A 24,645-nucleotide genomic window follows, 5' to 3' on the forward strand; every position below is an offset into this window, starting at 1 on the left:
AACTTTGGATGGTGGTATGTGTGATTGACCAGACTTTTTCCAGACTCCAGTATAGCCCAGGACCCAGGAACCCAGTGATCTCTCTATGACCAGATTTGCCAGGTGTTTTAAAAAGAAATAAGTCAGATTTTCTTTGTGATTAACAAGACACAAATGCTATAAATATCTCCTAGTAACTGATAGGTAGTGAAGAAATTTTGAGTCTTTTAGGCCAAAACTGGCAAGAGTTGTTGATAGTCGACTTAAGATTGTTAACTTTAAACAGAGCAAAGAGTAATTTTATTTAAGCAAAGAAAACCCGACTTTATTCAGAAATAACAGAAGAATTACAATTTGGGACAAGCAGGCCATGGTGATCCATTAGCAAATCCAAAGGGACAAAGGGAAGGTCAGCTTTTATTGGGTTTTAGGAGGATATTGTAGGAGCGTGGCTTAGAACAAAAGTTTATGGGAGAAGAACAAGAATTCAAGGTTGTGGTTTCTTATTGGCTACAAGTGGGGGTTACTGCAATGTTGCTGGGGCAGGGAGGGATCTTCTTTCCTTTTCTTAAATGCAGGAGACAAAATTCCTATGTGAAAAATGTCCTTTGCCAGAATAATTCTGATCCTCCTTCCCACTGGTTACACTGGCTTCAAAGAGTGGTACATGCACGAGAGCTCCCCCTTCAGGGCTTCCCCTCTCCATTGTAGATGAGATTTCCTTTATTTTCACAAGGTCTGGGCTCATTATACAAGGAATTTCTCCTTCTGGCGGAACTTGGCTGTTGCCATGGCAACCAAACTCTCATTTGGAAGCTACAGGATAAAAGCATTGGAGAGATTGTAGAAGTATACTTTTGGCCACCAGTGAGCCTGATGGTAGAAGAAGTTCAGTTGATGTGCAATCGATGCAAGCAACACTGACCAGGCAGATAAAGAGTTCAAGACTGGCTCTCTTCAGTTGTTGGGGTTCTGGGCTCTCTTCCCTGCTTGGCAAAGAGAGCTGAGTCAGGTTAGAGGCAAGCAGGGTGGCCTGGTCTTAGCAGTGTTGTTTGCTTATTGTCCTGCATTGTTTTACTGCAGCTTCCATGGGAAGCAGGGTTGGGGAGGGGAAAGAAACAGACCCAAGGGAAGGTTTCAGTAAAGCTGAATTAAAATATGGCATTAGTAGTAGATGAGCAATGGACTCTGCAGGCAAGTGTCAGCAAGGACTTGGGTTAACAGGTTCACTTGAAGAGCTTTGGAAATACTACTGGATAGTGACAGGGTATGCATCATGTAGGGTAGGAGATGAGAGTGCAGGTACCATGTAGGAGTTTTAAAAGCAATTTTAAAAAATAACGAAATTTACCAAGACATCTTTAACTTTAGGATCTACACTTTGAACTTCTTTTCCAGTGTCTTCTACCCAATGCTGGCTACCCAGGACATTCTCCCTACCACTCACATTTTTTTTTTTTTTTTTTTTTTTTTTTTTTTTTTTTTTTTTTTTTTTTTTTTTAGAGAGACAGAGTGTGAGCAGGGGAAGGATAGAGAGAGAGGGAGACACAGAATCCGAAGCAGGCTCCAGGCTCTGAGCTGTCAACACAGAGTCCGATGTGGTGCTCGAACTTACCACAAAATCATGACCTGAGCTGAAGTCAGATGCTTAACTGACCGAGCCACTTAGGCGCACCCCCCCTTTTTTAAAAAAAATATTTATTTATTTTTGAAAGAGAGACAGACCTACCACTCACATCTTGATGAACTTCCCTTTTCTTCACTTGCATTTCCCTAGAGAACAGACCACGTTAGCTAGCATGTCAGTTACCTAATCGATATGCCTGGGGGAAAGTTAGAGAACATATTTTCCCACTAGAGAACACACTTATAATTTGACGATAGTTTTCTGTATGACATTGTTTATTATTTTTATTATACTAATCTGAAGGAATGATGTTGTAGAGGGCTTTCAGTCAAAAAGATTGAAGTTCAAATCCTGGTTCTGCCTTTAAGTAAATAACTTAGCCTCTCTGAACATCAGAACAGAGGGGCTCACTAAAATCATGCTCCCAGAGTTGCCATGAGGCTGTAGTGATATCATGTACTAAGACACCAAGCACAGTGCCCAGTACAAGGACACCTGTGCTTCAAGTGAACTTCAACCCGGTTGACTTCCCTTCCCCAACTGCTTTTTTTCTTTCTTTCTAGCATGGATTATGAAGATTCAGTCTTGAGGGGTGGATAGAGGAGGAAATGAGTTGTAAAGTTCCCTTCAAATCACATTGCAATGGGTTCTCCATAGATCTTGAATTTTTCTGGAGCCAAAGAATCAGAATAGGACAAATGAAAGAATAGAAAGCTTGAGAGAAAGAAAAAAGGCAAAGAGGAAACCAAGGCTCTTGCTTGGAGACCTAGAAGACAAATTAAAGGAAGTTGTGGTGGGGAGGCTACATCATGAGCGCATGTGTGTGCAAGTGTATTTGTACTCCCACACAGAACACAGGTGAGAGCAATCAACAGGGAGTAGAGCTGTTGGCCATGTGGAGAGGATTTCCTTTCTGTTCTGTGCTCTTTGACTCCCACCATCCTCCCTTCCCTTCTTCTGGCCCCCATTCAAGAGCCTTGGTTTCCCTTTTTTTCACTTTACATCCATGAAATTAGCATAGATGGGCAAACAGATGTTCAATTGTTTCAAGTAACGTTGATAGGAGAGAATTTGGTTCCACAAATCAAGTCTCCCAGCTAACCCCTTCCTTACCAACTGGGCCCTTGCGGGAGAGCCACTTTGGGAGACAGATTATTCCTGCCCCACTGCCACTCAGCTTCCTGGTTCCATGCCATACACCTGCCTCACTGGACTTCTCTCATCTTCTCTGGGGTCTTGAGTTCTATGTTCCTCAGCCCCAGTTTCTGGTCAGTGCTCTTCTAGCCTTAAGGACAGAACCTTCCTCAAACTATTTCAGGTTAGGAAGAGAGTTTATTAAAACCATATAGAGGAACTCTCAGAACCTGAAAACAGAAAGTAAGGGATAATTGTAGACCCTACTTTATTGTTTTGTTAGATTAGATAATATATTTGAAGGGTTTAGTGCAGTGTGGGCACAGAGGATGCACTCAATCATTGTTAAATAATATTCTTAATATCCTAATCATTAACATCTTAGGCATCCAGCCCATTGGCTACTATACCCATTTTATTTTTGAAAATTGAGACCTTAAGTGCCTATTTGCCTTACATCATACTGTTAATAAATGGCAGAGCCCAGAGTCGGGATTCTTGAGGCTGCTGCCCATCCTAGTCAGCAGCCCGTCGATCTCATCTCTGAGGCTAGCTGGAAAGCAGAGGACATGCTCTCAGCACGTATTCAACCCACTAGTAAGAAGTTGAGTTCCTGTCATATTCTCAGTGTTCAGAAAGGAGCTTTAAGGAGAAAAAGAAAATTATCCTGTCAAATAGTTTAAATCTAGTTGGAAGAATTGATTGTTTGTTTGATTGATTGATTAAGCCAACATATGCTTACTGGGATCTTTGTACTGAGTGCTGGGGACAAAGCAGACATGGCCAGAATACTCATGTGGCTTACATTTCAGTGGTCCAGTGTGTTTATGTGTTGGGGTGGCACTGGGGGAAGAACAAATGTCCAAATCTACATATACATAGATAGAACTTGATCTCAGCCTGAGGAGGAAATAGCAGAGTGCAGTGAATGGAGATTCTAGTAGAGAGGAAGATTCCAGTTAGGTAAGACTGTCAGGGAAAGCCTCTTTGTAAAGGCAACATTAAATCTGAGTTCTGAAGAATGGGAAAAGTCAGCGTAGAAATAGCATCTGTAAAGACCCAGATGTGGAAGAGTTTACTGTGTTGAAAGAAGTGAGAAGAGCCTAGTGGATGAAAGTGATGAGGGATGAAGGGGTTGGTAGATTAAGTGCCACTGGAGAGGTGGTCGTAACACCCATTATACAGGACCTCTGGACCATGATGAAGTTTGGATTCTATTCTAAAGGTAACAGAATGATGTTAAAGGGTTTTAAGCTTACAAATATAAAACATATTTTAAAACCTTATTCTAGGTACCTTGTGGGGACTGGACTGGAGAAACAAGAGTGAAGGCACATAAATCACTACGAGCTCTTACACTGATGCAGGCAGGAGATGCTAGGTCTTGGATCTGGAGGAATCTGTGAAGATGGGGAGAAGTGTAGATAGGGTCAAGATGGGTTTCATAAGCAGCAATGACAGGGTGTGCGGTGGGCTGGATGAGGCAGGCAAGAAGAGGGAGTGGCCATTGAGGCTACCCAGACTGATGGCTTGGATGGGCTAGGTGTTTTCAAGGAAATTAAAATTTCAAGGTAATTTAAATGCAGCTCCAGTCCTACATGGGAGAGAGGGCATTACCCAAAGATGGGATTTGCCCTGAGTCTTGAAAAGTGGTAAGGGTTTGGAAGAATGGGAGGGAGACTGAATGAGCGGAGAGTGGTTTGAGGGACATGAAAGTGGTGGGGAGACCTGACTCAGAGAGTGTGTGGTGGGGAGGCAACAATCCGCTTGATTGGGACCCAGTAGGATGAGGGCTAGGGCATGGGTTTTGGAGACACAGGAGAGCAGTGTCCTTGCCTATAAAACACAGATGACGCTAGAACCGCCCTTCAAAGTTACTGTGAAGATTAAATGGAATAAAGTTGATACCATGCTCAGACCTTGACACATAGTAGGACCTTAGTTAATGCTCTATAATCATTATCATTAATATTTTTACATTTACATATATTTATTTATATACAGTGTATGTGATATATATTACACATTATACACACACACACGTGTTTGTATGTATGTGCATAAGAATTGAAAGACAAGTGTGGGAATTTGGATTTGATATGACAGCATGTGTGTTTTCTGCTGGTGTGTTTTCTGAGAGGTGAAGTAATCCACTGAATGATATTTAAAGAAGGTGAATTCTGGCATTTGGATCCAGAATGGCGTAGTGAGCAGAGATCCTTACTGAATAACTCAATAGTCCAAGAGCAACTAGACAATTTAGGCAGCACATACTCCAAAGGCTGAGAATGTAAAGCTTCACATGCCAAAGGAGAGAGGGACCTAAATAATGTCATGACTTTGGGATATAGGGTTCAAAGAGTTCAATGAATAATCACCGTGGCCTTACATTACTGGGCCTTTTCATAAAATCTAAACTGGCCTCCTGAATTCTCAGTGTAGGAAGCACTTTTCATACCACATTGAGCCTCCTCTCAAGTTAAAGCAACTTATTTTAAATGTGTTTAAGTCTTACAGTAAAGGGTAGCCATAGTCTCCTTTATACCCACTACTCTAGTGTCAATTCCATTGTGTTATAATAACTGGTTTGATGTTAATACATAAAAGGGAGCTCATCACTGAAATAGAGTATGAGGATTCCAGTTTTTAAAAAGAAAACCGTAGGTTGGTAGGGATGAGCGTTTCAGCAGGAAGAACTTGATGAGTGTTTACTCCAAATATAAATCTTAATAGGGAGGACATAAAATATAAAATATATATTCAAACTCTTAAGAGAAAGAAGCATGATACAAGGAATTGAAAATCTATTACAATAGTCACATGACGAATTGAAGCCTCCATCAGCTTGGGTCCCCACAGGATTAGAATGAGCAGTGCCTCCTGCAGACACAAAGCATAAATGAGAAACTATTATGTTAACCTGAGCCTGTTTGTTACCTCTGCAAAACCCATCCTGTTCTGGCTGTTCTCACCAGCTCTGGACACGGAACTCCCCAGGATTTCACTTTGCCTTAGGGCTCTGAGGCAATTTTATGCCAGCTGAATAATACATTTACAATAATACATGTAATACAGGATTTTTGTTATTTCAGGTGGGATGATTGTTCAGGGTGTCCAAAGTGCCACACTATCTGAAATGGATGTCTAGTGTATCTAGTTTGGGATAATTTTTTTTGTGTTTGCAGGGGGGCTGGGGTAGGGATGGGTTTTATTTGGCCTACGAATGAAGTAGAAGATCTATCTGAAGTTCCATCTTGTTGGTTCAACATGTGAGCAGAATGCTAAGGAAGTAGAAATGAAGGGTTTCATCCAGGTTACTTTGCTTTAGTCTGTGTCCAAAGTTTGAACCCAAATCTGCCTCATCATAGAATTATCTTTTTTTTTTTTTTTTTTTTTTTTTACAATTTTAGGTTATAATTCATATACCATACAATTCAGTCATTTAAAGTGCACAGCTTAATTGTTTTTTAGTATATTCACAGACAAGTGTAACCATTACCACAGTCAATTTTAGAACATTTTCATCACCTTAAAAAGAAACTTCATACCATTTAGCTCTTGTTCCTGTGTACCCACATGTAGAAGGACTCCCCAGTCAAGAGTAAAATTATGACCTTGTCTTCATATAAGTCCTCGATTACAAGAAAAATAAGGAAAACAGTCAGGGCCTTTGTTCATGGGATTCCTTCCACATGGGCCTCTTTCTCACTCATGGCCAAGAACCTTGACAGCACAGAGAAGCCTTCTTGAGACTCTCATTACAGTTAGACTCCTCCTTTGCCTCCACCCTTGGTTCATTTCTTTCATATCACATATTATATTATTTTTTGTTTTCACTTTATTGAAGTGTAGTGTATGTACAATAAAACATGCCCGCTTGAAGCAAGCAATTCATCGACAAATGTGTATAACCAGTGACAACTACCCCAATCAAAATATGGCACACATTCCATCACGCCCCAAATTCCCTCCTGTTCCTCCAAATTCAGTCCTCTCCACCTCAATCCAAGGCAACCCTTTCTATTATTACAGATTAGTTTTATCCGTTCTTGAATTTCATACTAATCATAACTTAAATTGTTAGCTCACCTCTTTGCTGTCTCTACTACTAGACCTTTTTTTAAACCATCATTTCCTAGTACAGCATGTCTAGCACAGAGCTAGACAGTGTCAGAACGGATGAATCCCAAATCATTCTATTTATCAAGTTTAATTTTTAAAAAAAAGTGAAGCATCTAAACATTTGACAGTAACAGTGAGGACTTTATTGTGAGGTCTAACAAATAGGAGTCTCTTGTTCATCTCTTTTGCTTTCTCGCCCTGCCCTTTTTCATCACAACAATGTCAAAAGTAGCCAGGTAGGGGAGAAAGCTGGGTAGAAGTCACATTCTTTTGCCTTTAGGCAAAATGTATTATCGTTTTTAATGAAAGGGTAGGAATGGTCTTATTCATTTGTAATGTTTTGTAACTTTCAACTTTGAGCTTTCAACTTTGTCAGTGAAGACATTTCTTTTTGTTTATTTAATTTTTTTTTAAATATGAAATGTATTGTCAAATTGGTTTCCATACAACACCCAGCGCTCTTCCCAAAAGGTGCCCTCCTCAGTACCCATCACCCACCTTCCCCTCCCTCCCACCCCCCATCAACCCTCAGTTTGTTCTCAGTTTTTAAGAGTCTCTTATGCTTTGGCTCTGAAGACATTTCTTAAGGGCATCTTGCAAATCCATCCATGACCTTGACAACAGGATATGAGATCAACTCAAACTACATCTCCATTTCTGAAAATACACTCAAGATTGGTGTCTTACCAGCAATGTCATGGCAACTCTGACAAAACATTGTTACTATGATATAATCAAACCTTGAGTCACATACCTTTGAACTGGAACTTCTGATTCATGCACAAGGGAGAATGGGGTCACATTCAGCATCTCTGCCTTGTAGATGGAGGAGCTGAGGTATAGAGATCCTTCTACAGAGTGTTCTTTGCTTCTTTGCATGCATTCACTGAAGGCAGTGTGTGCATCTCCCTTCAGCCAAAGTTCTAAATCTCTTTCTCTCTCAACTATCTAGGACACATGAGAATTAACCTACTCATGTAGATTACAGGGCCCCAGCCCTCATTAACCTTAATATTGAAAGAAATACAGCTTTTGTGGTAGGAGAAGTGGAAATGCCCTTCCACTCCGCACAAATAGCAACATTTGCATGAACAGAGGAAATGGACTTTTTAGGAGGTAGTTTATCCAATGTAAACATTTGTTTCCGGTTAGTAAACATTTCACATATATAACACTCCTGGATTGGTGGACCTGTTAATAAAGCATTGTAAAATTGCATCCCTAAAGTTATTTTTTTAAATAGTAGATCAGGATGATGTCTACTCTGTATTTTCTTGATGTCCTTTGAATTAATGATTCTGTCCTAAAATTCTTTCCTTCCTCTGCAGGAGGTATTTGAGTGCTATTTGTTGAAGAACTGAACAGCTGGGCACTTGGTTTTTAAATATTGAAGTCAAATGTGCCCTAAACCTTCTCTTTTCTAGATGCAGGCTGTCTGTCCCCTGCTTGCCAGGCCTGACCTTCGTACTTCAATGGGATTTAAGTACTGAGCGAATCTCAGTCATGTCCTCATCCCTTCTCTTTGAAGATGTTGCTTTTGTTAATGACCTTGGGCTTGGGGGGACAGTCACCATTTGGGGGGAAGAGAAGAGGGAAGAGAGGACAGGATATAAATTCATAATCCCCAGCAAATTGGAGAAATGCCTGAGGACTGGTTTGTGCCTCTGAGAATGCAGAAATGGGAGGCGAGTGGGGAAGAAGCAGCAGACCATGGCTGCTGGTTGGCAGGACAGATTCTAGAAGCAAATAAGCCCGTGTAAGAAAAGTTGGGCAAGTGGGCCATGTACACAGAAATGGTAGCTTATGAAACGCTCTCATTTTGCTAAGCCCTGATGATGCCCCCATCACCAGACCAGGGTCAGGCTTTTCCAAGAAGGCTGGGCAAATATCCATAATTGCTCATTCTGTTTCAATCCCTCTCCAAATAGTCATTACTCTCCTGCTGGCCCAGGCCAGCAGGCAAGTATTCAATTGCCCACCAGAATGAGTTGATACTGTTTGGAACTGTGTTTTTCAAACTGTAGGTCACGAGCCATTAAATGATTCTTGAAATGAGTTGAGTAGGTTCCAACCAACATTTTTTTAAAGAAGCAGGGCAGAAAATAGAAAACATCAGAGTATGTTGTGTATGGTGTGGTGCATGGTGAGGGTGAATAATGTTTTGTGGAACTTGGTTTTAGTCTATATGTTTATGTACTGGGTTGCAACATAAATGTGGGTGTGTGTGGGTGTGTGTGTGTGTGTGTGTGTGTGTATCATGGTGAAAAAGAGCATTTGAAAATTACTGGTTTACAACTACCGATTTTCAGATATTCTTTCAAGAAACCATTTTATTAGGAAACTTTTCAAATATCCATAAAGGCAGTGACAGTAGTAAAACAGACACCTTGTATCTTCATCTAGTTTCCAAATTGTCTTTTATAGATAATACTATCCTATTCATTTCCTTCAGTAATTTATTTTTCTTTCTTTGCTCTGTCTTACCAAATGCAGGGAAGATTTCAGACAGAATCAAAGTAATCCTTCCTGATGGTTCAAGTTGTGAATATTTCAGGTCCGTTTCGAGAGCCTTCTTGAGAGGCCTCAGGAAACCCCTGGGAAAAACAAGTTTGGAAGGAGAACTGAGGCATACCTCACAGATGCTGCTTGTGCAGCACTGTTCCTTTTCTGGAAGAGACAGTCCTGTCATCCGGTTTAGTTCAAAGTTCTCTTCCCCCATTCCCTTTTTACCTCCTCCCCCTGAGAGAATACAGAAGGAGAGAGCTGGGCGGAACCTGAGAACTTCTAGTCCAATGCTTTGTTTTACAGATGAAGAAACTGAACTCTAAGGGTGGGGACTGAAATATCCGAGAGAGCCTCTCTTGTAATGCGGTCTGTCACAGTCCCCACAGGAACCTGGCATTAGGGTCACCCTTTCACAGACAGCAAACCAGAAGACAGAGAAATTAAGTATCTCACCCAGAGCCTTTGACAACATCATTAGTGAATCAGGAAAAAACATGAAGTCTCTTCCTTCCCTCTCAGTACTTTCCTTCTTAAGATTGGACCAAGTAAGTCAGGGTTTGGATGGGGTGTGTGTGGAGGGAGGGATGGACCAGGACGGGGGAGTCACCAACTTGCATCGTGTGCCTGTCCCTTTCTTCAAAGCCACCTCAATCAGACAGAAGTGGCCCTGGTGCATTATCAAGATTGTCCCATGCACTTCTGCACACTCAGGACTTTACTTGCTCCCCAGACCACACAGCCCAACATGTTCCCAAGAATGCTTTAGGTGGTTTCAGAAGTTACATCCAGGACTTGGCCATCCCTTCATAAGCTCAAGCTCTGTGTGCAGTGTGGAATTTGAACTAGGAACTCCTACAGAAACTCCTACAGAAAAAGAAAAAAAAAATAAGCTAAATTAAACAAAGACCTTACAACATAGGAGAGATCAGTTGTGCCCCTATGTAAGGAGATAACACGTATAAAGCTAAAGACTAGTGTAGTGCCTATCTAGCCCATATTTAGTAACTGGTAGCCACTTTAAACCTTCTTCCCTAAGCTTTCAAACAATTACTTCTGCTCTCCCCTTCTCTTCTTTGTATTTCATGACTTGCCCCTGCCAAACTCAAGCCAGAAACTGAAACTCCCGCAACTTCCTAATAGCAAACACACAAATTCAGGTCTTTGCATTAGAAATCACTCTGCCTCAACCCAACATTCCACTGCAGTCACTGTTCTCTTTCTCTTTTTCAGAGTCAAACCCCTCAAAGGGACTGCCTCCTTTTCCTAACTGCTCACTTCTCAGCCCACTCCAGTTTGTCACTTCACTCCACCAACACAGCTCTTGTGAATATTTCTGATGACCTCCATGGTGCCTAATCCAAAGAGCCATTTTTCCAACCCTTATCACAGCTGACAACTGCCTCTTGGTGAAATATCTTCTTTCCTGGCTATACTCTTGGTTTGCCTCCAACGTGTAGCTTTTCCATATTCTTTGCAGGTTCATCTCCACCTGCCAGCTGTAACAGAACTTGTCAGGACAGTGACTTAGGCCATCTTCCCATGCCACAGTGTCTCCATAAGTGAATTTACCCATGTCCCCAAGGATTGATTCCCACCTTTATATTTCAAACATTTATATTCAACTACCTCCTTGAATCGCTACTTGGGTCTCAAAGGCACTTTAAATTCAATTGGTCCAAAAGCAAACTCAAAATCTTCACCTCCAAGCCTGGTCTTATTCTCACCTCTTTGAAGTGGCAAGAGTCCATACAGTGATGCCAGGGACTCATCTTTTCACCTCTTTCTGCCTCACTAATCATGGCCAGTCTATCAGACTGTCCTTTTGAATGTTCTTCTAAAAATCTTCTGACTCTGATGAAATGAATTTCACCTCCTCTGCCTCCTTTTCCTCACACTCCCAGTCTCACCCAATGCTACAATAACTCCCACACATCTCTTCTTGCCCCTCCAATTGAGATCAAGAGCAATTTTTTTAAAAAAACACTTTTTTGAGAGAGAGAGAAAGAGAGTGTGTGCACGAGTGGGGGGTGGGGAGAGAGAGGAAGAGAGAGAATCTTAAGCAGGTTTCACATCCAACGTGGAACCCCAACTTGGGGCTTGATCTCACAACTGCAAGATCATGACATGAGCCAAAATCAAGAGTCTAATTGCTTAACCAGCTGAGCCACCCAGGGGCCCCAACTGCAATCTTTTAATACTGCAAGTCTGATTAATATCCCCTACCAAATGAAACCTGTCAATGGCTTTCTGCTACTTTACAGATAAGGTCCAAGCCCTAAAGCAGCCTGCAAGACCTAAATGGTCTGGCCCCACCTCACAAACCCCTACCCCTTCCCCAGCCTCAGCCCTACTGCCTTATATATGTCTACTCCCACTGCCAGGGTTTTGCACATGGTGGCTTCTCCATTTAGAGTGCTACCTTCCTCGCTACTCCTGCACTCCCCCACTGCCCTCCTTAAACTTACCATAGTTATAATTTATCTTTTTGTAATTCTTTGATTAACATCTGCCTTCCCTTCAGACCATTAGGTCTGAAGAGAAGAGGTCTGGGAGAACAGGAAACCTGTTCCTGGTCATTGTATTATTTTCAATGCTTAACATTAGGCCTGCCATACAGGTGTTTAAAATTTTTTTCAGGTAAACCAAAAGTTCTTTTGTACTCCTCCTCAACCCCTTCTCCGGTTTTAGTTTCTGTTTTGTTTTGTTTTCAGTCTTCTGAAATTGGTAACTGTTCTTCTAATCCATGACTCTGTGTTTTTTTGTACAGTTCCCAAATATTCATATATCTCCTAAATATCCCTGTAGAAAACATAGGCTGTGGTTTCCTGTATTTAACATTTATACAAATGAAGCCATCTTCTACTTATCAACCAGCACCTTCCTTTTTTTGTTGTTTATGAGATCTATTTTTATTGATATCTGTGGATATGGATGTAGAACAAGTTCTTTCATTTTTTGCTACTAGATACTACACCGTAAAATAAATAAGTCACATTTTGATACTTCTATCACTGAATTATGTGTTTTGTTTTTTAATTTACTGTGATTTTGGTTTATTTATTTAGTGTCCTTGTCTTCCTTTGCTGACAATTATAGACTAAATGTTTGTGTCCTCCAAAAATTTGTATGTTGAAGCCCTAATCCTCAGTGTGATGGTATTTGGGGGTGGGGGCCTTTAGGAGTAATTAGATTTCGATGAGGTCATGAGAATGGGGCCCTCATGATGGGATTCGTGCCTTTATAAGAAGAAACACCAGGGAGCTTGCTTTCTCTCTTTCTTCTCTGTCTGAGGAGTTAGCAGAAAGGTGACCATTTGCAGTCCAGCAAGAGAGCCCTTGCCAGGAACTGAATAGGCTGGCAGCTTGATCTTGGATTTCCAAGAACTAGGAGAAAATAAATTTCTGTTGTTTAAGCCATCCAGTCTGGTATTTTGTGATGGCAGCTGGAGCAGACTAAGACACTGACTTCTAGTGAACTGATGTTTTTTCTACTAGTCTGGAAAGTTTACATCCCATTTCCATTTATTTGTGTTTGCTCTTAAGCCTTTAATACACATTTAACTTAACACAACCTAAAGTTATTTTCTATGGCCCTCGTGTTACGTTGCTGTTTTTAAATTTGTTTTTATCCCCACTTTGCCCACATTAAGTATTTACAGTTGATACTTACCTTTATGAACAAGACTACCTTTTTTTTTTCATAATATTTTCCCCCTGACATTCCACTCTGGGCTTAATTTTTTTTCTTGATTGACATTTCTTCATTATTCTTTCAGTGAAGGCCTATGACGAGGAAACCCTTTAATTCTGGGTCTCAAAAAAATATTTTGCTCTCCCTCTCTAATATAGTTGGGTATATAGGCATAGAAAAATCACTGCAAGGCAGTGCTTCTATCTGAATGGAATAGTTTTCTTTAGCTGCTTATATATTCTAATTTTTCTAAGCTGAATGTTATTTGTGCAATTTCTCAAAAGTCAGAAAGTACACAACGAAACACAGTAAGACATGAAATACTTTGACCACTGGCTCATCAAATCCATGCCAAATCTTCACGTATTGGGATCGTGTTTCTGCAAGATTTTCTTCAGGAGAACCGTTGAAGGTGATGCTGTTGCCATGGCATTATACAAGTAGTTCCCTTAGATATTAAAATGGAAGAGTCACGTCACTCTAGGCTCAGGTTTCAGTTACTTTGGGCTGCATTTATTTGCACAACTTTAATGCAAATGTGCCTTTACTCCTGCTTTCTACTTGATATTAGAAATTCTCCTCAGTCACGGAATGGAATGTCTGCCTTCATGCAGACAATAGTCTTAGGGCTGAAGTGTGAGAGAATCATCTCGGGCACCCATTGTACCTGGGAAGCATGACTATATCCCCGCTCTGCTTCCAAAGCAGATTTTTTTTAATGGCCTTGAGAGCAGCATCTGTGCATGGGATGGAGAGCCAGAGCACAATCCAGGTCCCCTCCGGAGTCACTGGATTTCAGAGAATTTCACAACAGTGAAAATTAGATTTCTAGGGAGAGACCACAGCCAGTGACACTGAGTTAACATCATTTTTCCAGCTGCTTGAGGGACCTGGTCAGCTGGAGAAATCTGAATTTTGTTCACACAGAATTTCAGTTAGTCAATTTGTCCACACTGCTATTTTATTTTTAGCAGATTATGTTTAGATTCTTGTTTTCTTTTGGGTTTAGGTTTAAATTTTTTTTTTTTCTGGCTCCTATCATACTGCATCCTGCAGATTATGTGGGCTCCAAATCAGCTCCTCATATTTGTAGCCATAGATTTCTTTAAAAGAAAAAAACCCAGCCAAACCACTCCTGACACCAAAACTCATTTGTTAACATGCACTTGCAAACTAGAAAAAGCCAGCAGAATGTCTACATTTTGGGGGCACCTGGGTGGGTCAGTTAGTTGAGCGTCCAGATGGGGCCACAGTTGATGATGGGGAGACAATATGACCAAGGGAGTGATTAAGTGACCTCTGCACTCTGTTAAAACCACCAGTTCACTACTGCCCCCTGACTCCCAGAATGTTGGGAGTCAGATCTGAATTCCCCAGGCAGGACACTGGTGGATTCTTTTTAGCAGAATCTGACCAGCCCAAGAGAAAGATAAAAAAAAAAACAAAACCCAAATCAGAGGTTTTTAAATAAATGGCCCAGAGACATAACTCAGGATTTTTCAACCAAAACTACTGACGTTTTGGGCAGGATAACTCTTTTATATGTGTGGGTTGTCTCGTGCTTGTGGGATGTGTAGCAGCGCTCCTAGGATCCATCTACCAGATGCCAGTAGCACTGCTCTACCCTGAAGCCAGTAGTCAACAGGCCCCACCCACCCACTTGGAGTTTCCAATCAGTTTCATAGTATTCCATTCATTCTTAAGCATGAGCTGACAACCAGGGAGCCTGGGAGGCGTAGTGGGGTAAACATCCTACTTCCGCCCAGGTCATGATCTCACAGTTGGAGGGCTCGAGCCCCATATCAGGCTCTGCGCTGACAGCATGAGCCTGCTTTGGATTCTCTGTCTCCCTCTCTCTCTGCCCCTCTCCCCTCCTAAAAATAAAAAAATATTTTTAAAAAACAAATATATGAGCTGACAACCAAAAGTCAGAAGATATCTGAGAAGGAAAGCCTGCAACGTGAAATATGGAGAGAGAAACAATTTTTTTTCAATATGTGAAATTTATTGTCAAATTGGTTTCCATACAACACCCAGTGCTCATCCCAAAAGGTGCCCTCCTCAATACCCATCACCCACCCTCCCCACCCTCCCACCCCCATCAACCCTCAGTTTGTTCTCAGTTTTTAAGAGTCTCTTATGCTTTGGCTAGAAACAATTTTTTAAAATTTTTTTCAATGTTTATTTTTTGAGAGAAAGAGAGACTGAGCATGAGAGGTGGAGAGGCAGAGAGAGAGGGAGACACAGAATCCAAAGCAGGCTCCAGGCTCTGAGCTGTCAGCACAGAGCCAGATGCAGGGCTCGAACCCATGAGCCATGAGATCATGACCTGAGCTGAAGTCAGATGCTTAACCAACTCAGCCACCCAGGTGCCCCAAGACAGAAACACACTTTAAAAATAAAGAGTAAACACAGACCATGCAGGGAGAAGAAAACCTCAAAAATTATATTATTATTCTGAGAGAGAGACAAGACAGTGCAAAAGAACTATTGCAAATTAAAATTATGATTATAGAATTTTTAAAAAATGAAATAAAAGGAATGCAAGAAAAAGTTTAGGAAATCTCCTGGAAAGCAGAACAAAGAAATAAAGAATTAAAGAGGAAGATAAAAATTAGACAACAGGTCCAGAAGGATGAATATCCAAGTGATCAATTCTAATAGGAGAGAACAGAGCAAATAGAGGTGAAGGTCTGAAGGAAATCATCAACGAAATAATCTAGGAAGCTGTCCCACAACTGAGATGTATGAGTTTGTAGCCTGAAAGGGCCTCCTGAGTATCTAGCACAGTAGATGAAGAAAAGATCTACATTAAGGCAAACTATTGTGAAATATGAGAATACAAGGGTCAAAGAGAATATCTGAAAAATCTTCTATAGAAAAAGTTGCACACTTTTGCAACAATGTGAACATCTTTGTACTCAGGGGAAATACTGGAAGCTATAAGACAATGGAGAAGGACTATACATTCAGAAGGAAATGGTGACGCAACAGGAGACGGAAGTCAATTGCTGATGTGAGAGGCCTCTAACATTTTCCTCCCATGGGCTATTTGTCAGAAAATTAGTAGAGGAGGTACTTTATCAAAACAAGGGAGGACCCCACAAAAGAAAAAACCTGGGGCAAACCATTGCACACAGAAGAGAGGGAAAGGGAACTCCCAGGATGATGGTGATGGTACATCCCAGTATATCAGTTGCTCGCTTCTCTAATTAGTCCAGATTGGAGAAGTCAGAATGTTGTGGAAGAAGTTTCTCTAAGAAAACGTAATGGACAGAACATGGCATATTCAAATATTTTGAGGGATAACTGGGACAGAGAATTTGGGGTTGAAGAAATGATAAGACTTTAGAAAATCAAAACAACCAACAAAAATGCTCAGATCAGGGAGAATAAAATTTTACACAAAAGAGAAATTATGGAATTCTACAAAACTAAGCTGGGAATAGGACTCACATAACACAATATACACTCTGACTACCCATTCAACAAAAGTATGATACAGTTATTTCAGGAAGATGGTAGAATAAGAAGAGTGAAATATGTGCTGCGTTGAGTTGGTAGTGATGGACGTAAATACTGAATCCTCTTCTTCCATGAAGGGAAGTTAGATTGTGCCTAATACTTGATCAGTCTTTGTGAAGATATGCCTGTGTAGATATGCACAGATCCTATTTCATAGATACATGTATACATTGATCTCATGGTTTTGTGCAGTTGGACGAAATAAGTATTGGCTTAAGCATTCAATTTGTGTTGTGGTTCTTGGCTTAGCCATCTCTTAGCTGTATGAGTTGAGCAGGTCATTTTAATGTCTCTACGCTTTTAAAATGGGAGATTTTATTCGATGAACAAGCAACTATTGAGCAATTCCCATGTCCTAGAGTAGGGAGATAAAAGATACAGTCCTTGACTTGAAGTCCAACAAGGGAGGCAGACAAGGAAACTGATGGGATTGGTAAAGAATGCTAAGGAAGCACAAAGGGCGAATGCAGACTGACATTATATTAAGCACTTACTATGTGCCAGGTTATATGTCATGTAATGTTCCCAGCAACCCAGTGATACTTTCCGCAATTTTACAGTGAAGGAAATCAATACTCAGAAAGGCTAAATAATTGAACCTGTAGCTAGCTAGAAACTAGCTACAGATCAGAATTTAGGCCCAAATCTCTCATGCTCTCATGTCATTCTCTCTTTAGAAACATATGCCCCCTAAGGGGCACCAAGCCTAGATAAGAGAAATGTTGAGATCAGAAAGAATTCCTGAGAAGGTGGTGCTGGAGATCAAAATTGATGGACTCTGGCCATGGAAAAACCCGGACACTAAATCTCTCTCTCCTGGACCAGTGTCCTATTGCTGCTCTATTTACGAAGCTTTACTTAGTAAATATTTGAGTGACTATTACATCCCATGGATCATGCTAGGTACTGAAGGGTGTAAAGGTAAGAGCACAACAAAACAAAAATAAAACGGTTCCTGCTCTGGATAAGTTTATGGTCTATTGGTGAGGATGATTATTATACAGCATGGAAAATTATATGCTGGGAGCACCTAATACAACTGTGCAGGAAGGGATCTTCCTAGTGGGCATAGCTGGACTGAGTCTGGAGGAACAAATGGAAGTCGAGAGAAGGCAGAGGAGCAAGGTCACCCATGTGCACATCATAGCGCCCTGTCAGTGTGCAGAATATTTTGGGAACTCACTGCTTGTTGTATTTATTCTGGGCCTGGAAAGTAGGTTTATGAATATCTTCAGTGATAGCAAACCCATTCTCTGAAGGGGAATTTGATATTGTGAAAAACCAAAAGTTACTGGATATTCATGGACAACAGAAGGAAACTTTCCAACTTGTATCCTGGAGAAGCAGAAGGGACCCGAATCCCAGCTCACAGTTGCCAAGAAACCCTATATGAGGCAGGTGCAAAACATTTTTCCCCCTCTTTTAAATTCAGACTCATTAAAATATGTATTTTCAGAAGCCACTAATGAAAATAAATTGGGCAATCAGGCTGGCTCACACAACTTATAGTAAAACACGAGGTGTGATTTTTTCAAGTAATGAGGATCTTCTTACATGCTAACAAGGGGTTCTGGAGACAATTCTAAAAGAGGATTCTCAGAAATAGTTTGAGCTATGGCACCAAATTTGGAGTATATTTATATTCTCCTAGGAAAACAACTTTCATCTGTGTGCTACTCCCCAGGATCTATTTATTAACAGCAGTGTTGATCTCTTCAGTTTCATTTGATAGTTGGGCCATCTTTAAACAATGTTATTCAAAAAAATTAGTCCAAATCTCAGGAAATTCTAAAATATTAGTGTCCTCTTCCTCCGTCAAAGAACGCTACCCTCTACCTGAACCTTTCCCTGGCCCCTGCTGAACTGAATAACTGAGGCAAAACATGGGTTTCCAGGGCAAAATAGGTTCACAGGAGCCCTGGCTCTTTAATTGGGGGGCCCGCTCTTACCATTTCTTTGAAATTGCTTGGTGCTAAGGGGCTGCCTTCCACAATTTGTTTACTGTATTCAGAGATAAACATGTTTGAAAGACGCATCATAATTAGTAATGCTCTTTAGATTCAACTAATCACGGAGGTATTTATGTTGACCATTACAATCAGGGCCTATTTGTTTCTTACATAATTAAGGCAGATTATGAGTTTGGGATGGTTTCTGAGAAACCATCTAGCTCATTAACCTGAGAGCAGACAGGGTTAAATGCTGGAGGTGTTTCCTTGGGATAGCCACATAGTCCCTGAGGGAAGGAAGGTAATGGGAATGGGTGTGACTTGAGTATAACCTTTCACCAGTGGCTTGTCATCCCTAATTTACCTGCATCTGCTCTTGCCCACCCCCTCCAGTCTAGTCTCTCCATAATGTAAATGGATTGAGCTCTAAAAAACAAAACTAATCATGTCACTTGCCTCTTTAGAAGCCCTCAAAAGCAGCACATTACTCTTAGGAAAATGCCAATGTCTTTACCCTACCCTATAGAGTTCTGCCTGATGATACCCTTGCAGCCATGTTGCAACCCAACTCCTTTACCCCTACCCCCATGAACCAACACTGGAGACTTCACAATTCTTGGAATGTGTTCTCTCCTACTCCAGGGTCTGTTTAGTGCTGTTCCCTGAGCTCAGAATGCTCCCTTTCCACCCCTTTCACCTGCTTTGCTATTAATATTACTGGCCTATTATATACTCACAGATGCATAGTTCAGAGCCATCCAATGGTAGCATTTATCACAATTTTAAAAGGACACATTACTATGGAGTAATTTATATATATCTCTCCTACTAGATTTTAAACCCCATGAGGTCAGGGATAATATTGTTTTACTCATTACTGTATCCCCCTGGCACACACTAGACAATGAGTAAATTTTTTAATGCCTATTTATTTATTTTGAGAGAGAGAATGAGTGGGGGAGGGGCAGAGAGAGAGGGAGAGAGAATCTCAAGTTGGCTCCGTGCTCACCAGGGAAGCCTGATGCCCACCACCCTGGGATCATGACCTGAATTGAAATCAAGGGTTGGACGCTCAACCAACTGAGCCATTCAGGCACCCTAACAATGGCTAAATCTTCATTGAGTAAGCAAATTAATGCGAGGGCCAATAATCTATGTGTGCAAAAATAAAATACTATTGGGTTGATATAACTTGGTTGTAGCAATGTACATATATTTATATTTATATGTATATACATTTGTCAATTTTTTAACATTTACTCTAGTAAAGTAAAAGGGTAGGAGAGAATGTAGCTAGTTAATAAAAAGTGAGCACCATGCTATTTATTGGTTCATCCATTCTTCATTTATTTTTGTTCATTCAGATGTCACAGGATAGAAAAACTTCCTTTTTATTTGAACAATTGTCACTATAAAATTTCCTGAGATGAACAGTCTTGGTTGCAACAACAACACAAAAGACTGTGGTAAATATTTAGGCTAAGAAGTGGGTCCCCTTCCCCCTGACCCTTCATACTCCACCAAGCAATGGCATAAAAATAAAGTCTAGGTATATGGCTTTCTGACCATCTGACCTGTTGCAGAGAAACTAGAAAAAAAAGTGACAACTCAGCCTTTTGGTGCTCTTAGGTGATCTCTCTTGTATACTAATTGTCACCACTTGGTTATTAACCTGAATTATGTGACAGACATTTTATTTTGTTTTATTTTATTTTTTAAATGTTTATTTATTTATGGGGGGAGGGGCAGAGAGAGAGAGGGAGAGAGAGAATCCCAAGCAGGCTCTGCAGTGTCAGCCCTGAGCCCGGCATGGGGCTTGATCCCGCAAACTGCGAGGTCATGACCCAAGCCAAAATCAAGAATGGGATGCTTAATGGACTGAGCCACCCAGGTGTCCCCCATATGACAGATATTTTAAAATGGAGACTACTGCAAATGAGGGGCGCCTGGGTGGCTTAGTCGGTTAAGCGTCAGACTTCGGCTCAGGTCAGGATCTTGTGGTTCCTGGGCTCGAGCCCCTCATTTGGCTCTGTGCTGACAGCTCAGAGCCTGGAGCCTGCTGTGGATTCTGTCTTCCTCTCTCTCTGCCCCTCTCCTGCTCACACTCTGTCTCTCCCTCTCTCAAAATAGATATTAAAAAGATAATAATAATAATAAATAAATAAAATGGAGACTACTAACAAGTATCTGATCTGGGGAAGTCTATGCTTTTGAGTGAAATGTCTACATTATAGATAACAGACAGCAAAACTGAAATTATATTGTAAGCAATAACATATTTGATATACACTCTTACCTTAATAGAAGACCATCCCACCTCTGCATGAAATAGAATAACTTAATTATTGACTTCATGAGAGAAACAGTCACGCTGGAGAATAAAATACATAGACTGTTCTTCTTGTGTTCTGAATAAAAGATGTAATCGGATGCAATCATTTCATTAATACACACATGGCCCTGTAATGGAAATACAGAGGACCAGATGGCCAGGAGTGGACGGAGATGAAATGAGATGGGTGTTTGCAGTTTAGCAACTAACTACTTAGCCTGTACGGATTATACTAAGTACTTACAGAACCACAGGAACACATTTTCAGAATGAAATTCTGGCTTTGTGTCCAGAAGCACCATTCCCAGCACTAGGAGAAAGCCTATTTTACTGGGCTCTCACAGAGCTATTTTGCCTAAGTAGTTGGTAGTGGGTATTATTGCACTAGTGCACAAATCTGACTGCATGTTGGAATCACCTGGAGAGTTTTTTAAAAATATATATCAACGCATTGGGCTCACCTCCAGAAATGTTGCTTTAATTAGTCTGGGATACAGGCTAGGCAATGGGATTTTCCAAAGCTCTCCAGGTGATTCTAATGTACAGTAAAGTTTAAGAACCACAGTGCTCATGTAATTCTGTATTTCCACAAGTAGGACCACTTTATAGACAATAAAAGAGGCAAATACCTGTGTGGTGTGATTTGAGGAAGCTCAGAACATCCCCTATCCCCAAAGAGCTATTCTCTTCTTCTGTGTGGTGTTTGGAAAACTACCTAGAAAAATTCATGTCTTTGAATGAAGGCTTTCCAAGTTAAATGAGGATAATGCCTCTGAGAAGGATAATACATTAAGTGGTTATCAGTTATTAACACCCCGGTATGCTCATTTATCGGATTACTTTCCTTTATGGTGGTGGCGTAAGGGGTGGGGAGTGGTGAAGTACAACTGTAGGAGGCTCAAGGGTCGCTAAGTGTGGATTCAAGATGAGTTCCAGGGATGGGAGGTATGACCAAAGGCAGTCTATAGTCAAGGTGGAATGATGATATGATAACAAAAAGAAAAACTTGGTGTGGGATTTTGTGGATCAGAGAAGACTGTGAAAGGGATCAAATGTGCAAGTCGGAGTCCATGGTCTTGACAAACCCTTGGCTGACTTACCAAAATACTGCAGTGAGAGAGCTGAACACATGGTCAATAAGTGAGTGACAGCTTCTTTCCAGTCTCACCCCAGCTCCAGAAACAAGAGTTCTCCATACCAGACTTGGATTTGGTGCCCAAAAGTGATCAGAGGGCAGCTAGGTAGACAAGAGCTAGAAAATCACAAAAGCCTCTGGGCTGAGTAATGCCTGAGCCCCCAGAGTCTTGGCAAAAAGAGAAACTGGCTGATTTTTGAAGGTCAAGATACCAGGCAACCAGGAGAATCCATGTATGGTTATGAAAGCAAGACACAACCTTGAAAATAAGCTCCAGATCTTAAAGAAGGTTCCTTTCAGAATGAATATCAATTCCACACAATTATCTTGGCTGTAGATATGAAGCAACCAGATGAATCCAACTTTCAGCAGTATACTCTGATGTGGAAGACCTGAAGGAAGAGCACACGTGGAAACTAACATCTATTCTCCCAGTTTAACAAACCTGCCAGAGGCAGGTCCAACCCATGTGCATTTCCCCTGCAATTTCCTCATCTCTTTTATACAGCCTGGAAATTCGCTCAGCTGGAAGCCCAGCTATGTCCTGCATGGCCGGGACTCTGGCTGGACAGCGACAATGAGAGTGTGGGGGTGGGGGGTGCCCAGACTCCAGGCAGGCTCTTCTGCACTGTTGCTGAATGACTTCTGAATAGGGTTGACTTAAAAGAAATCTCTTCCTGCAGGTTTAATAAGCCCCCGCTGGGATGCTCCTGATGTGAATGGGAATCACGACTTGACATAGATGTGAAAGATTATGTGTCAGCAGGACTGATTTGATTCTTAATGGAGTGTTAATTTATTTGCTGTGATTTCATGCATCTGCTTTGGCCACAATGTCATATTACATTAATCCCTGAGATATCACTACACATAGGTGTATCCTCTATATACACGGTGGCTGAGGAATGGGGAATTTGTGCATATGATTTTTTAAAAGGGATATGTATACCTGGGCTGCCTGGGTCGCTCAGTTGGTTAAGCATCTGACTCTTGATCTTGGCTCAGGTCATGATCTCACAGTTAGAGGGATTGAGTCCCGTGTCAGGGTGTCAGGCTCTGCACTGACAGAATGGAACCTGCTTGGGATTCTGTCTCTCGTTCTCTCTCTCTGCCCCTCCTGTGCTCTCTCTCTCTCTTTCTCAAAATTAATAAACTTTAAAAAAGGGATATATATATATATATATATATATACAAGATATATATATATATATATTCAAGATATATATATATATATTCAAAATATATATATATATATATATTCAAGATATATATATATATTCAAAGGACTAGCAAGCAGAAGATTTTGGATTTTCTCACTATTTGGATACATGGTCTCCTGGGGTGAGGACATGACTTGGTATTTGGAACCACTAGATTGAGGAATAGTTTTGAAGGTAATAGGCTCTGGGAAGTCCTAAGCCACACAGAAGTCACCATATTCAGGGCTACTTATAATTGTGGGTTGGAAAGCTTTACTTCTTTTTTATTTAATGTTTGTTTATTTATTTGTTTTTGAGAAAGAGAGAGAGAGAGTGCACAAGTGAGGAAGGGGCAGAGAGAGAGAGAGGGAGGCACAGAATCTGAAGCAGGTTCCAGGCTCTGAGCTATCAGCATAGAGACTGACCCGGGGCTCAAACCCACAAACTGTAAGGTCATGACCTGAGCTGAAATTGGATGCTTTACCAGCTGAGCCACCCGGTGTCCCTGGACAGCTTTACTTCTGTAGGAAATATTACTCTATAAACTTTGAACAACAAAAACAAGTGTTTCCATAAACAGTTGGGCTGGGGCTTAAATATAGGTAAGGGAGCACAGAAGAAAGAAAGAGAAAAATCACTTTGCAGCAAAGAGGAGTAGACTTCACATGCCACTTATGTTCTTTTAAGTCGCACAAGACAGGTTGGGTTTGCCCCCTCAGAAGACAGCTTGATGGTTTCATTAGGAAATAGATGTATGTAGGCCACTGGGGGAGATATAACTCAGTTAATCCTAACTGTTTGTGAATGAAATGTGGAGGACTTTAACACAGAGACCAGAGAGGTTCAGAGGGACAGAAGGTAGTCCCTCCCGAGCCACACAAATCCCAGAGGCTACAGATGCTGGCACATCGGAATCTATGTATCCAGGCCCAGCTCCCTGGGCTCCCTGCCTCTCTGATGCTGCAGCATAAGGCTGGCAAAGCTGAGCAGGGGGTTGGGGCCACCGTGAGTGAGAGCAGCACCAAGTGAGAGCAGGGGGCTGGAAGTTAACAAAAAATGCTTTCTGTTGAGGGGCTCAGGCTGTCCCAAGTGTGTAGGGACTTTCACTTGGCAAAAGGGACCCCCTCTCACTTTGAATGTAACCTATGGTCCCAGGGGAGCCGAGACCCACTTCTACTCGGGAAATGTGCAGCTTTCCCAGGTTGAGGGGAATAGAGAGCCAGAGAGCCACCCTGCTCCTTCAATGAACTTAAGTCTCCACAATGCTAAAGACACTATGGAAAGTATCATGACCTATAAGTATCATGCCTTCTGGTCCCCAAGAATTCACAGTCTAGTAGAGGTGGGGTCAATAGATTCACTTTCATTCTTACATGTTACACAAAGTTCCTAGCGGGTTTTCATTTACCAAATGTTTGAAGCTGCAAAGCTAATAAGTTCATCTGGGA

The 24,645-nt window shown here is 41.3% G+C and overlaps 1 long non-coding RNA gene across 2 annotated transcripts in view; it reads right to left on the reverse strand.

Annotated features, from left to right (window-relative positions):
• Positions 1 to 644: 644 nt before the first annotated feature.
• Positions 645 to 24,645, reverse strand: part of LOC109263207 (uncharacterized) — a 43,282-nt gene continuing 19,281 nt past the window's right edge. For both annotated transcript variants that reach the window (XR_008417127.1, XR_008417126.1), the window contains exons 2-3: positions 7,617 to 10,231; positions 645 to 965 (exon numbers count right to left, since the gene is read on the reverse strand). This is a non-coding gene — a long non-coding RNA (uncharacterized LOC109263207). The remainder of the gene's footprint in view (positions 966 to 7,616; positions 10,232 to 24,645) is intronic.

Source organism: Panthera pardus, unplaced genomic scaffold (genome assembly GCF_024362965.1).
Source record: "Panthera pardus isolate Hobbes unplaced genomic scaffold, ASM2436296v1 HiC_scaffold_24, whole genome shotgun sequence".
Classification (NCBI taxonomy): Eukaryota; Metazoa; Chordata; class Mammalia; order Carnivora; family Felidae; genus Panthera; species Panthera pardus.